The sequence below is a fragment of the Rhinopithecus bieti genome, unplaced genomic scaffold (genome assembly GCF_001698545.2).
Source record: "Rhinopithecus bieti isolate Rb0 unplaced genomic scaffold, ASM169854v2 scaffold_12573, whole genome shotgun sequence".
Lineage (NCBI taxonomy): Eukaryota > Metazoa > Chordata > Mammalia > Primates > Cercopithecidae > Rhinopithecus > Rhinopithecus bieti.
The window spans coordinates 2,109,596-2,123,410 of record NW_016807321.1 but is presented as its reverse complement, the minus strand read 5'-3'; the positions used below and the strand labels follow the sequence as shown (position 1 = coordinate 2,123,410).

The following is a 13,815-nucleotide window of genomic DNA, read 5'->3' as shown; positions in this document are numbered from 1 at the left end:
CAGAGTCTTGCTCTGTCGCCCAGGCTGGAGTGCAGTGGCCGGATCTCAGCTCACTGCAAGCTCTGCCTCCTGGGTTTATGCCATTCTCCTGCCTCAACCTCCCTAGTAGCTGGGACTACAGGCGCCCGCCACTTCGCCCGGCTAGTTTTTTGTATTTTTTAGTAGAGACGGGGTTTCACTATGTTAGCCAGGATGGTCTCGATCTCCTGACCTTGTGATCCGCCCGTCTTGGCCTCCCAAAGTGCTGGGATTACAGGCTTGAGCCACCGCGCCCGGCCAATGTGGGGTTTTTTAAGACAGTCTTGCAGTCTCGCTTTGTGGCCCAGGCTGGAGTGCAGTGGCGCGGTCTCGGTGACACTGGCAGGAAGCAGCTGAATGCCCAGGCAGATGGGGTAGGTCCCGGTGAAACCCACCTCCAAGCCAAAGACAGTTTAAAACCTGACAGCTGAGCCACCAGTGAAATTCTCAGACCAGATTAAGAACTTGCCTTCCTGTGTGCCACACTTTCCTCTGATTAAACCCCACTCTTCACCTATTTTATACACACCTATCCTTTCCTAATTTTTTTCTTTTTTGAGGTGGAATCTCGCTCTGTTGCCCAGGCTGGAGCACAGAGGTGTATGACCTCGGCTCACTGCAACCTCCGCCTCCCGGGTTCAAGCGATTCTTCTGCCTCAGCCTCCCGAGTCATTGCGACTACGGGCAGGCGAACCACGCCCAATTTTTGTATTTTTAGTAGAGATGGGGTGACCTTGTGATCCGTCTGCCTCGGCCTCCCAAAGTGCTGGGATTACAGGCGTGAGCCACAGCGCCTGGCCTCTAACTGGTTTTCTACACTGTCATGCCCACTTTGGAATGGTGTCTTTGCTTCAACCTTTTTGGCATACTCACAAAGCCATCAGCAAGCACTGCAAGCACTTTGCATCCTGAGTCCATAAAAGGCCTCAGACCCAGCCACACAGGCGGATTTTCCTGCCTTCGGGTAGGGGAACCGCCCCTGCATCCCCTGGTCCAACGAAAGCTGTTTCACTGCTCAATAAACTTCTTCTCCGCCCTCCTCATCCTTCAACGTCCAGTGTATCCTTGATCTTGGGTGTGGCACACAAGCTCAGGAACCACCGAACACAGGTGAGTTGGGGCACGCCAGCGTGGCCAAGCAGGACCCAGGTGGGGCACCGCTAGCCATGGGTCCCCCAGCTTGCTAAGCGACTGAGAAGAAAAATCCTAAGTCATCAACTCACTGCAACCTCTGCCTCCCAGGTTCAAGTGATTCTCCTGCCTCAGCCTCCCGAGTAGCTGGGATTACAGGCACGCGCCACCATGCGCGGCAAATCTTGTATTTTTAGTAGAGATGGGGTTTCCCCACGTTGGTCAGGCTGGTCTTGAACTCCTGGCCTTGGGTGATCCACTCACCTCAGCCTCCCAAACTACTGGGATTACAGGGGTGAGCCACCGCGTCTGGCTAAAACCTGGATTTTTAGAAAGGAATGAAGACCACTGGAAATGGTAAACACCTAGGTAAAAGACCATTTTTTGCTTTTTTATTTGGAGACAGGGTCTTGCTCTGTCACCCAGGCTGGAACGCAGTGGTGTGATAAGGGATCACGGCAGCCTCAATCTCTCAGACTCAAGTGATCCTCCCAACTCAGCCTCCTGAGTAGGTTGGGCGACAGGCGTGAGCCACCATGCCAGCTAAGCTTTTAGAAATTTTTTGCAGAGACGGGGTCTCACTATGTTGCTTGGGCTGATCTTGAATTCCTTGACTCAAGCGATCCTCCGGCCTTGGGTCGTGGTCACCAAAGTGCTGAGATCACAGAAGCCAATCCTTTCTGATGTCTACTTCCTTTTCTTTTTTTTTTTTTTGAGACGGAGTCTCACTCTGTCACCCAGGCTGGATGGAGTGCAATGGTGCAATCTTGGCTCAATGCACCCTCTGCCACCCAGGTTCAAGCGATTCTCCTGCCTCAACCTCTCGGGTAGCTGGGATCACAGGCGTGAACCACCACACCCGGCGAATTGTTTTGTATTTTTAGTACAGATGGGGTTTTCACCATGTTGGCCAAGATAGTCTTGAACTCCTGACCTCAGGTGATCCGTCCGCCTCGGTCTCTCGAAGTGCTGGGATTACAGGCATGAGCTGCCCAGCCTAGACTGTCAATTCTCTTGGGGCAATGAGTCGGGGAGTTTACCTGATGTCTGAAGTAGCACCTCACAACTCCCTTCTTCCTAAACTTCTTTTAATTAAATTTCAAGGGAGCCAGGACTGGTGGTTCACGCCTGTAACCCCAGCACTTTGGGAGGCTGAGGTGGTTGAATCACCTGAGGTCTGGAGTTGAAGACCAGCCTGGCCAATATGGTGAAACCTCATCTCTACTAAAAATATAAAAATTAGGCCGAGCGCGGTGGCTCACGCCTGTAATTCCAGCACTCTGGGAGGCCGAGGCAGGCGGATCACGAGGTCAGGAGATCGAGACCATCCTGGCTAACATGGTGAAACCCCGTCTCTACTCAAAATACAAAAAATTAGCTGGGCATGGTGGCGGGTGCTTGTAGTCCCAGCTACTCAGGAGGCTGAGACAGGAGAATGGCGTGAACCCGGGAGGCGGAGCTTGCAGTGAGCCGAGATTAGGCCACTGCACTCCAGCCTGGGTGACAGAGCGAGACTACATCTTGAAAAAAAAAGAAAAAAAAATACAAAAATTAGCCGGGTGTGGTGGCACCTGTAGTCCCAGCTACTCGGGAGGCTGAGGCAGGAGGATGGCTTGATTCTGGGAGGAGCTTGCAGTGAGCTGAAATTGCACCACTGGACATCAGCCTGGGTGACAGAGTGAGATCCCGTCTCCAAAAATAAATTTCAAGCGGACCCCATGTCAACAGAAAGGTTATAACACAGCTAGAGGAGAGGCCTGGTGTGCAGCCGCAGCTACACGAACAGCACCTGCTGCAGGTGACAAGCTGCCATCAGCGTTACTCAGCCTTCATTTCTAGAGGGCTAAGTTCCAACCTTCAGTCGGAATTCTTTTTTTTTTCTGAGGTGGAGTCTCGTTCTGTCGCCCAGACTGGAGTACAGCGGTGTGATCTCGGCTCACTGCAAGCTCCACCTCCCGGGTTCACGCCATTCTCCTGCCTCAGCCTCCCAAGTAGCTGGGACTACAGGCGCCCGCCACCACGCCCAGCTAATTTTTGCATTTTTAGTAGAGACGGGGTTTCACCATGTTAGCCAGGATGGTCTTAATCTCCTGACCTCATGATTCGCCTGCCTCGGCCTCCCAAAGTGCTGGGATTACAGGCGTGAGTCACCACACCTGGCCCCAGTCGGAACTCTTAGTGACATCATTGTTTTTAAAAAGTAAACAAGGTGGCCAGGTATAGTGGCTCACGCCTGTAATCCCAAAACTTTGGGAGGCCGAGGAGAGAGGATGACCTGAGGTCAGGAGTTTGAGGCCAGCTTGACCAGCGTGGAGAAACCTCACCTCTACTAAAAATGCAAAATTAGCCAGGCATGGTGGTGCATGCCTGTAATCCCACCTACTCGGGAGGCTGAGGTAGAAGAATCACTTGAACCCAGGAGGTGGAGGTTGCAGTGAGGTGAGACCATGCCACTGCACTCCAGTCTGGGCAACAAGAGCGAAACTCCGTCTCAAAACAAAACAAAACAAAACAAAACAAGGTTTTGGGAGGCTGAGGCAGGTGGATTGCTTCTTGAGACCAGGAGTTCGAGACCAGCCTGACCAACATGGAGAAACCCGTCTCTACTAAAACTACAAAATTAGCCAAGTGTGTTGTCTCTACTAAAACTACAAAATTAGCCGGGTGTGGTGGCATGCGTCTGTAATCCCAGCTACTCAGGAGGCTGAGGCAGGAGAATCGCTTGAACCCTAGAGGGGGAGGTTGCAGCGAGCCAAGATCTCACCACTGCACTCCAGCCTAGCTGACAGAGTAAGACTCTGTCTCAAAAATGAAAGAAAGAAAGAAAGAAAGAAGAAAGGAAAGAAAGAGAAAGAAAGACAGAAAGAAAGAAAGACAGAAAGAAAGACAGACAGACAGAAAGAAAGAAAGAAAGAAAGAAAGAAAGAAAGAAAGAAAGAAAGAAAGAAAGAAAAAGAAAAATGAAAAGCAAAAAAAAAGGGTCACATTTTACAAATCTAGCGTATCCCAGTCATTCTGCTGGCAGCAGCCCCAGGGCCTGCACACGTGCTGAGGCAGACAAGAGCGCACACATGCAGGGACACTGAGCTTCTCAAACGGTGGGACTCGTGTCTTCCCTCCCTATGCCAGGGCAGCCGCTCTATGACCTCAGCTCCTTCACAGCCCTGGCTGTAGTCTGAGGCCCCCCCGCATGGTGGCCAGCCCACTAGACACTGGTGGATGACAGCCCTGCTGACCCCAGCCCCTTCCCCCACCACACCCACCATACTTCCTGGTCCGACGCAGGACGACTTGCTCCTGGGCAGAGACAGCGCGTTGAGTCCCATGTCAGCCCCTGACACAACCTGCCATCTCTTCCAACACCCTGCCCTACTCCCTGCCACCTGGAGAGCTCTCACTCAGACCCCAGAACCCTGAACCTGCCCTTGGGAACCTCTCCTGCCACACGGCAGGGTGCATCCTCTTCCATGGCGCTGTCCTGGGCTCTGGGCACACGTCCATACAGCTGGGTGTGCCCTCTTCCGGGGCACTGTCCTGTGTGTCCTCTTCTGTGGTGCTGTCCTGGGCCCTGGGCACACATCCACACAGCCGGGTGCGTCCTCTTCCATGGCACTGTCCTGTGTGTCCTCTTCCGTGGCGCTGTCCTGGGCCCTGGGCACACGTCCACACGGCAGGGTGCATCCTCTCCCTGGACACACGTCAGTGCCGTCACAGCTCAGCATTCATTTGTTCAACAGTTACGAAGCATCGATCACATGCCTTGCTCTGTTCTCAGAGCTGGGGACTCAGTGGTAACAAAATAAACCAAACAGGCAAAAATCTCGGCCCTCGCAGCTTGCAGTCTAGCAGGTCCATGCTCCTCAGAAGACTTAAAGATCTTCAGGGGTAAAAAAATAAAATAAAATAAAATACGTGTGTTCTTATTTCTGTACTTCCAGGTGCAACCTCAGTGTGCGCAGCAAACGTTTTACAGAAGAGCTGCTGCTGAACCCAGACGACTGCTGGGGAGAAACCGGCCAACTTCGTAAGAACAGATTTGAAACATCTTAAAAGGAAGTCTATTTTCTGTTTTAAATATTTTACTACGTATTACATGAAATACGGGAAGAAATATATGGAACATATCGGCCGGGCGCGGTGGCTCACGCCTGTAATCCCAGCACTTTGGGAGGCTGAGGTGGGCGGATCACGAGGTCGGGAGATCGAGACCATCCTGGCTAACACGGCAAAACCCCGTCTCTATGAAAAATACAAAAAATTAGCCGGGCAAGGTGGCGGCGCCTGTGGTCCCAGCTACTTGGGAGGCTAAGGCAGGAGAATGGCGTGAACCCGGGAGGCAGAGCTTGCAGTGAGCAGAGATCATGCCACTGCAATCCAGCCTGTGAGATAGAGTAAGACTCCATCTCCAAAAAAAAAAAAGAAATATATGGAACATATAAATTATGATGCATACACACCACGATCTTGTCTCTAATTTAAAAACCGGAAAATGATCAGTACCTGGAAGTTCCACTTTCCCCACATATACATGAAATTCAATGCTATTTTCTTGCTTCTAACAAAATTACCTGTTTATCCCTAAAAGCTATTTAGTTTTAATTTTTTGAGCTTAAAAAAACAGCCTAGCACTGTGTTTACTTTTCTGTAATCTGCTTTCTTTTCCTTTAAGATACGGTCTTGCTATGTTGCCCAGGCTAGCCTCAAATTCCCAGGCTGAAGTGATCTCCCACCTTCAGGCTCTGAGTAGCTGGGACGGTAGGCACACAGCACCATGCCCGGTTTGATCTAAGATTCGTCTATACTGCAGGTTGTAGCTACAATTCATTCATCTCCAGTGTGGTCACATTCTATTCTGTGAACAGACCACAACTGATCCATCCACTCTGCCACTGAAGGACATCTGGGCTGTTCTCAGCTTCTGTTATCATCAAGTTGCTCGGAACATTCCTGAGCAGAAAGCACGGTGGGTGGCGAGGGGCAGACAGCGTGAGGCTGATGCAGCTGCAGTGAGCAGAGACACTGGCAGCAGGAGTGGGCGACCGTCACAGCAACAAGCAACGGAGGCGTGAGAAGACAGGCAGCGTCCCCACTCCCTGGGAAATGCAAATTAAACCAGAGCGCTACTACACACACACCTATCAAAACTGCTTAAAAAGTACTTCCAGAACTTTGGGAGGCCAACGTGGGTGGATGGCTTGAGGTCAGGAGTTCAAGACCAGCCTGGTCAACATGGTGAGACCCGGTCTCTGCTAAAAAATACAAAAATTACATGGGTGTGATGGCGCATGCTTGTAATCCCAGCTACTCAGGAGGCTGAGGCAGGAAAATCGCTTGAATCCAGGAGGCAGAGGTTGCAGTGAGCCAAGATCGTGCCACTGCACTCCAGCCTGGGAGACAAAGCAAGACCCTGTCTCAAAAAAAAATAAGGCTGGGCCGGGCACAGTGGCTCACGTCTGTAATCCCAACACTTTTGAAAGCCAAGGCCGGTGGATCCTGAGGTCAGGAGATCGAGACCATCCTGGCTAACACGGTGAAACCCCGTCTCTACTAAAAATACAAAAAAATTAGCTGGGCGTGGTGGCGGGCGCCTGTAGTCCCAGCTACTCAGGAGACTGAGGCAGGAGAATGGCGTGGACCCAGGAGGCGGAGACTGTAGTGAGCCAAGATCACGTCACTGCACTCCAGCCTGGGCAACAGAGTAAGATTCCATCTCAAAAAAAAAAAAAAGGCTGGATGCAGTGGCTCATGCCTATAATCCCAGAACTTTGAGAGGCCAAGGTGGGCATATCACTTGAGCCCTTGAGACCAGCCTGGACAACATGGCAAAACCCCATCTCTACAAAAAATACAAACGTTTTGCATGTTTTATATTACACCTGCAGTCCCAGCTACTCAGGAGGCTGAGGCAAGAGAATCACTTGAACCCGAGAGGCAGAGGTTGCAGTGAGCCAAGATCGCACCACTGCACTCCAGCCTGGGCGACAGAGCGAGACTCCATCTCAAAGAAAAGGAAAAAGTTAATTAAATTTTTAAAAAATAATAGAAGCCAGTTGTGGTGGGAAGTCAGGGACCCCAAACGGAGGCACCGGCTGGAGCCATGGCAGAGGAACATAAATTGTTAAGATTTCATGGACATTTACCAGTTCCCAAATAATACTTTCAGAATTTCTTACACCTGACCTACTTTAATCTCTTAATCCTGTTATCTTCGTAAGCTGAGGATGTACGTCACCTCAGGGCCACTATGATAATTGTGTTAATTGTACAAATTGATTTAAAACGTGTTTGAACAATATGAAATCAGTACACCTTGAAAAAGAACAGAATAACAGCAATTTTTGGGGAACAACAGAAGACAACCATAAGGTCTGACTGCCTGTGGGGTCGGGCAAAATAGAACCATATTTTTCTTCTTGCAGAGAGCCTATAAACAGACCTGCAAGCAGGGAAGATATTGCTAAATTCTCTTCCTAACAAGGATTAATACTCTGGGAAAGGAATGCCTTCCTGGAGGGAGGTCTATAAACGGCCGCTCTGGGAGTGTCTGTCTTATGCGGTTGAGATAACGGTTGAGATAAGGACTGAGTGCCCTCTGTACTTATCCTGCAGTACCCTCAGGCTTACTAGGATTGGGAAACTCCACCCTGGTAAATGTGAGGTCAGACCGCTTCTCTGCTCTCGAATCCTGTTTTCTGTTAAGATGTGTATCAAGACAGTACATCCACAGTCGAACACAGACCCTTATCAGTAATTTCCCTTTTTTTTTTTGAGATGGAGTCTCACTTTATTGCCCAGGCTGGAGTGCAGCAGTGCGATCCCGGCTCACTGCAAGCTCCACCTCCCAGGTTCACGCCATTCTCCTGCTTCAGCCTCCTGAGTAGATGAGACTACAGGTGCCGCCACTACACCTGGCTAATTTTTTGCATTTTTAGTAGAGACGAGGTTTCACCGTGTTAGCCAGGATGGTCTCCATCTCCTGACCTCGTGATCCGCCCGCCTCAGCCTCCCAAAGTGCTGGGATTACAGGCGTGAGCCACCGCGCCCGGCCAGTAATTCCACTTTTGCCCTTTGCCCTGTGATCTTTGTTCTCCTTTTTGCCCTCTGAAGCATGTGATCTTGTGACCTACTCCCTGTTCTTGCACCCCCCCCTTTTAAAATCCATAATAAAACTTGCTGATTTTGTGGCTCAGGCAGGCATCACGGTCCTACCAATATGTGACGTCACCCCAGAGGCCCAGCTGTAAAATTCCTTTCTTTGTACTCTTTCTCTTTATTTCTCAGCTGGCCGACACTTACGGAAAAGAGAAAGAACCTACGTTGAAATATTGGGGGCGGGTTCTACCAACAGCCAGACATTACGTAATGGCTCATGCCTGTAACCCTAGCACTTTGGGAGGCTGAGGAATGCTTAAGGCCAGGAGTTCGAGACCAGCCTGACCAACATGGTAAAACTCCGTCTCTACTAAAAATACAAAAATTATCCAGGTATAATTAGCCAGGCATGGTGGTGCACACCTGTAATCCCAGCTACTTAGAAGGCTGAGGCATGAAAACTGCTTGAATCCAGGAGGCAGAGGTTGCAGTGAGCAAAGGTCATGCCACTGCACTCCAGCCTGGGTGACAGAGCAAGACTCTGTCTCAAAAAAAAAAAAAAAAAACAAAAGAAAAAGAAAAAAAAAATAGCCAGGCGTGATGGCGCTTGCCGATGGTCCCAGCTACTCAGGAGGCTGAGGCAGGAGGATCACTTGAGCCCAGGAGGTCCAGGCTTCAGTGTGCCGAGATCATACCATTGCCCTCCAGTCTGAGTGACAAAAAGAGACTGTGCCTCAAAACATTAACACTAATGACATGGGTTTGTATTTTATGTTGTGATTTCCTTTTCTAGTTAGTCATTTTGTTGTAGTTTACAAAATATCATCAGTCTGTGACACTGGAAATTTTAAAAACTTAAATCTGGTCCTTCAGCACAAACAGTTTAGGAAGAATTCTTCTGGTGTGTCCCTAAGAGTGGAACTTCTGGGTGCCCAAGAACGGGCAGGCTCAGCCCGACGAGGTGTGCCGACTGCTCTCCAAGGACTGCACCAGGGGCCACTGGAGCTTGGGGCTCCCTGCGGCCTCAGCAAAGACAGGTACGGCTGGGCTCCCCGGCGCTTGCCTGGCCTGAGGAGGGTGAACGTCTCCAGCCCGTTTCAAGGCCGTTCTGTCTGTGGTGCCCGGTGGATACATCTGAACACCAACCCTTCACTGGTTAAGAATGTTACAAGTATCTTCTAGTTCACAGGTGTTTTACTTATTATGGTGTGTCTTTTGATGAGCAAAAGCTTTTTCTTACCAATTGTAGTAAAAAACACAAAACATCAGATTCAGCATCTGAACCATTTAAATGCACAAGTGTTCACAACACGCGTATCACTGAACAACAGCACTCCTCCAAGTCACCTCTGAGGTCACGGAATATGTCACAGCTTTCTGAATCTCTCAATCTGTTTTCCCCCTTTTTTGTTAAAGAAATCCTTCCTGATCCTAAGGTTCTATACTATCTCCTCACACTCATCACCCACAGGAATCTGCTTCATCAGGCACTGGCCTGGGCGTGGCAGGAGATACAGACCAGCTTCTATCTGTCTGAGGCCTGCTCAGTGCCCAGGTCCCAGGAGCAGCCACAGAGCTGGCAGTCTTTCCCTGGGCCCACAGGTGCCTCCGGCGTACTGCAAACCCCCATGCGGGAGGTCTATCAGGGGCTCTCCATTTTGCTCCATTTTTAGCATCCTTTATTTAAAAACCTCTGAAATTATCTGAGGCCATTTCCAAAATTTTTACAAAAGCTACATATTCTGGCCAGGTGTGGCTCACGCCAGTAATCCCAGCACTTTGGGAGGCCGAGGTGAGTGGATCACAAGGTCAGGAGATCGAGACCATCCTGTATAACATGGTGAAACCCTGTCTCTACTAAAAATACAAAAAAAAAATTTGCTGGGCATGGTGGCGGCGCCTGTAGTCCCAGCTACTTGGGAGGCTGAGGTGGAAGAATCGCGTGAACCCAGGAGGCGGAGCTTGCAATGAGCAGAGATCGCGCCACTGAACTCCAGCCTGGGCAACAAAGCGAGACTCCGTCTCAAAAAAAAAAAAAAAAAAAAAAAAAAAAAGAGACAGCAAAATATTCTTTGGCATTTCTAACCACATCATAGATATTAGTACTTAAAGTAATATTTCAACATTAAGCATTCCGTTAGGAAGCCCAGAAGGGTTTTAACAGCAATTACGAGGTAAACCCTGTGGGCCACGGCACCTCCGTGGTTCTGAGCTCCAGGCTGTAAGGATTGAAGTCTGGGTGCCACTTTCACCAAGAGACAGAAGCCAGCATCAGGGCTGCTCTAAGGTGCTCAGCCAAGGGTGAGCATCACGGGCTTCTCACTACTGCCTCGCTCTTCTCCCCAGCCTCCTGTGGGCACCCCAAGACGGTGGCTGGGCAGGTGGCCTTGAGAGACACTGCCTGCTCAGGGGTGGGAAGATGAAGGGTGATCAGAGAGAGACGTTCCAGGCCACAAAGATAACACACCCTGCAATGGATGGTCTGAACACACAATGCCAAGAAGGCTGTTAGGGCCAAGCGCGGTGGCTCACGCCTGCAATCCCAGCACTTTGGAAGAGGCCGAGGCGGGCAGATCACCTGAAGTCAGGAGTTCAAGACCAGCCGGGCCAACATGGTGAAACCCTATCCATATTAAAATTCCAAAATCAGCCGGGTGTGGTGGCGCCTGTAATCCCTACTGTAAGCTGCTCGGGAGGTCGAGGCAGGAGAATCGCTTGAACCCGGGAGGTGGAGGTTGCAGTGAGCCAAGATGGAGCCACTGTACTCCAGCCTGGGCAACAAAGAGACTTTCTCTGAAAAATAAATAAAAATACAAAAAGCCAGGTGTGGTAGCACACGCCTGTAGTCTCAGCTACTCAGGAGACTGAGGCAGGAGAATCGCTTGAACCCAGGAGGCAGAGGCTACAGTGAGCTGAGACCGCACTACTGCACTCCAGCCTGGGCAACAGAGCAAGACTCTGTCTGACCAAAAGAAAAGAACAAAAAAACAAAGAAGGCTGTTAGGAACCTTGGGACAAGGGGAACAACGCTAGAAAGAACAGATGATGTCTGAGAAGGGGGAGGAAAGGTGCTGTGGAGTGCTGGGGAGTGGGGAAAAGACAAGTCACCTAAGGATACAAAGGAAACACGGAGGATCTCCCAAGAGCAACAGACACACTGGGACGGGGAAGACACAGGAGGGGCTGTGTCAGCAAATGGGCATGACACAGCACGGGTAGCTGCAAAGGAGGCACCAGCAAACACCTCTGGGAGAAACGCTGCAGACGGGGAGATGGAGACCAGCCAGGGAGAGACGGTGCAGATGGGGAGATGGAGACTGGGCAGGGAGAGACAGTGTAGATGCGGAGATAGAACAGGGGAGGCAGTGCAGACGGGGAGATGGAGACCGGCCAGGGAACTACCTCTTTGCTCTAGATGCCCTTGGCTCATTCTATGCAAAAAAAAAAAAAAAAAAAAAAAAAAAAAAAAAAACCACTTTGTTAAAAATACAAATATGAAAAATAAAATACAACTGGCATTTCTTTTATCCTGCTGGGGAATCTTAATTTAAAATCTGTGATGAACCATATGAAAACTGACTGCCAGCTGGGAGCGATGGCCAAACCTGTAACCCCAGCACTTTGGGAGGCCAAGGTGGGCAGATCACGAGGTCAGGAGATCGAGACCACCCTGGCCAACACGGTGAAACCCCGTCTCTACTAAAAAAAAAATACAAAAATTAGCTGGGTATGGTAGCACACGCCTGTAGTCTCAGCTACTCAGGAGGCTGAGGCACAAGAAACGCTTGAACCCAGGAGGTGGAGGTTGCAGGGAGCTGAGATCGTGCCACTACTCCCCGGCCTGCAGCCTGGGCGACAGAGCAAGACTCAGTGTCAAAAAAAAAAAAAAAAAAAAAAAAAAATCCACCACCAACAACAAAAACCCGACTGCCAAAAGATACTCAGACAGGTAGGTCAGGCAGGGGAAGGGCTGACAGTCAGAGCACGCTAGGGACAGGGACCTGGAACCCAGTTAAAAGGGTAGAAGCCCCACAGTCTGAATGTGTATTTCTGGATGTCTTATCTATTCCAAAAAAAAAAACCGATGAACTCTGTAAATACATTTGAAGAAATCCTAAGCAAGGTCAACACAGAAAGCTAGAGAGAAGATGCTGTGTGTCACCTCACAGGTCTCCCTCGCCTTTACTGCTCTTTTGAGACCGATTCTTGCTTTGTCACCCAGGCTGGAGTGCAACAGCGCACTTTCGGCTCACTGCAACCTCCTCCTCCTGGGTTCAAGAAGTTCTCCTGCCTCAGTTTCTCGAGTCACTGGCATCACAGGCGTCTGCCACCATGCCCAAATAATTTTTGTATTATTGGCAGAGATAAGGTTTTGCTATGTTAGCCAGGCTGGTCTCGAACTCCTGGCCTCAACTGATCCATCCTCCTCGGTCTCCCAAAGTGCTGGGATTATAGACATGAGCCAGCGAGCTAGGCCTTTCCTCCTAACTTAAAATGAATTTCAAATGTAAAGACTTTTTTTTTTTTTTTTTTTTTGAGATGGAGTCTGGTCCTGTCGCCCAGGCTGTAGTGCAGTGGCCGGATCTCAGCTCACTGCAAGCTCCGCCTCCCTGGTTTACGCCATTCTCCTGCCTCAGCCTCCCAAGTAGCTGGGACTACAGGCGCCCGCCACCTCGCCCGGCTAGTATTTTTTTCTATTTTTTAGTAGAGACGGGGTTTCACCGTGTTAGCCAGGATGGTCTCGATCTCCTGACCTCGTGATCCGCCCGTCTCGGCCTCCCCAAGTGCTGGGATTACAGGCTTGAGCCACCGCGCCCGGCCTCAAATGTAAAGACTTTTAAGCCAGCCATGGCAGCTCATGCCTGTAATCCCAACACTTCAGAAGGCTGAGGTGGGGAGATTGCTTGAGCCTAGAAGTTCGACCATCTTGGGCAACATGGTGAAACCCCATCTCGATTAAAAAAAAAAATACGGCCGGGCGCGGTGGCTCAAGCCTGTAATCCCAGCACTTTGGGAGGCCGAGACGGGCGGATCACGAGGTCAGGAGATCAAGACCATCCTGGCTAACATGGTGAAACCCCGTCTCTACTAAAAATACAAAAAAACTAGCCGGGCGACCTGGCGGGCGCCTGTAGTCCCAGCTACTCGGGAGGCTGAGGCAGGAGAATGGCGTGAACCCGGGAGGCGGAGCTTGCAGTGAGCTGAGATCCGGCCACTGCACTCCAGCCTGGGCGACAGAGCAAGACTCCGTCTCAAAAAAAAAAAAAAAAAAAAAAAAAAATTCGCCAGGCATGATGGTGCACACCTGTGGTCCCAGTGACTCAGGTGGCTGGGATGGGAGAATCACTTGAGCCCAGGAGGTCAAGGCTGCAGTGAGCCAAGATCGTGCCACTGCACTCCAGCCTGAATGACAGAGCAAGACCCTGTCTCGAAAAAAAAAAAAAAAAAAAAGGAATTCCTAAAGTCACTGGAAACACAGAAATCCCCAAAAGATTTCACCTTTCCTCCTTCATTCTAAGAATAAAAAGCAACAGTGATGCTTAAAGTAACGTGAGAACAGCAAGAGTAAACAAA

The 13,815-nt window shown here is 50.1% G+C and overlaps 1 protein-coding gene across 1 annotated transcript in view; it reads right to left on the bottom strand.

Moving 5' to 3' along the window:
• DNAJC5 (DnaJ heat shock protein family (Hsp40) member C5) overlaps positions 1-5,267 on the bottom strand; it is a 17,763-nt gene extending 12,496 nt beyond the window's left edge. Inside the window, exon 1 of the transcript XR_001887207.1 lies at positions 4,413-5,267. The gene's annotated coding sequence lies outside the window, so the exon portion shown is untranslated. The remainder of the gene's footprint in view (positions 1-4,412) is intronic.
• Between the last annotated feature and the right edge of the window lie 8,548 nt (positions 5,268-13,815).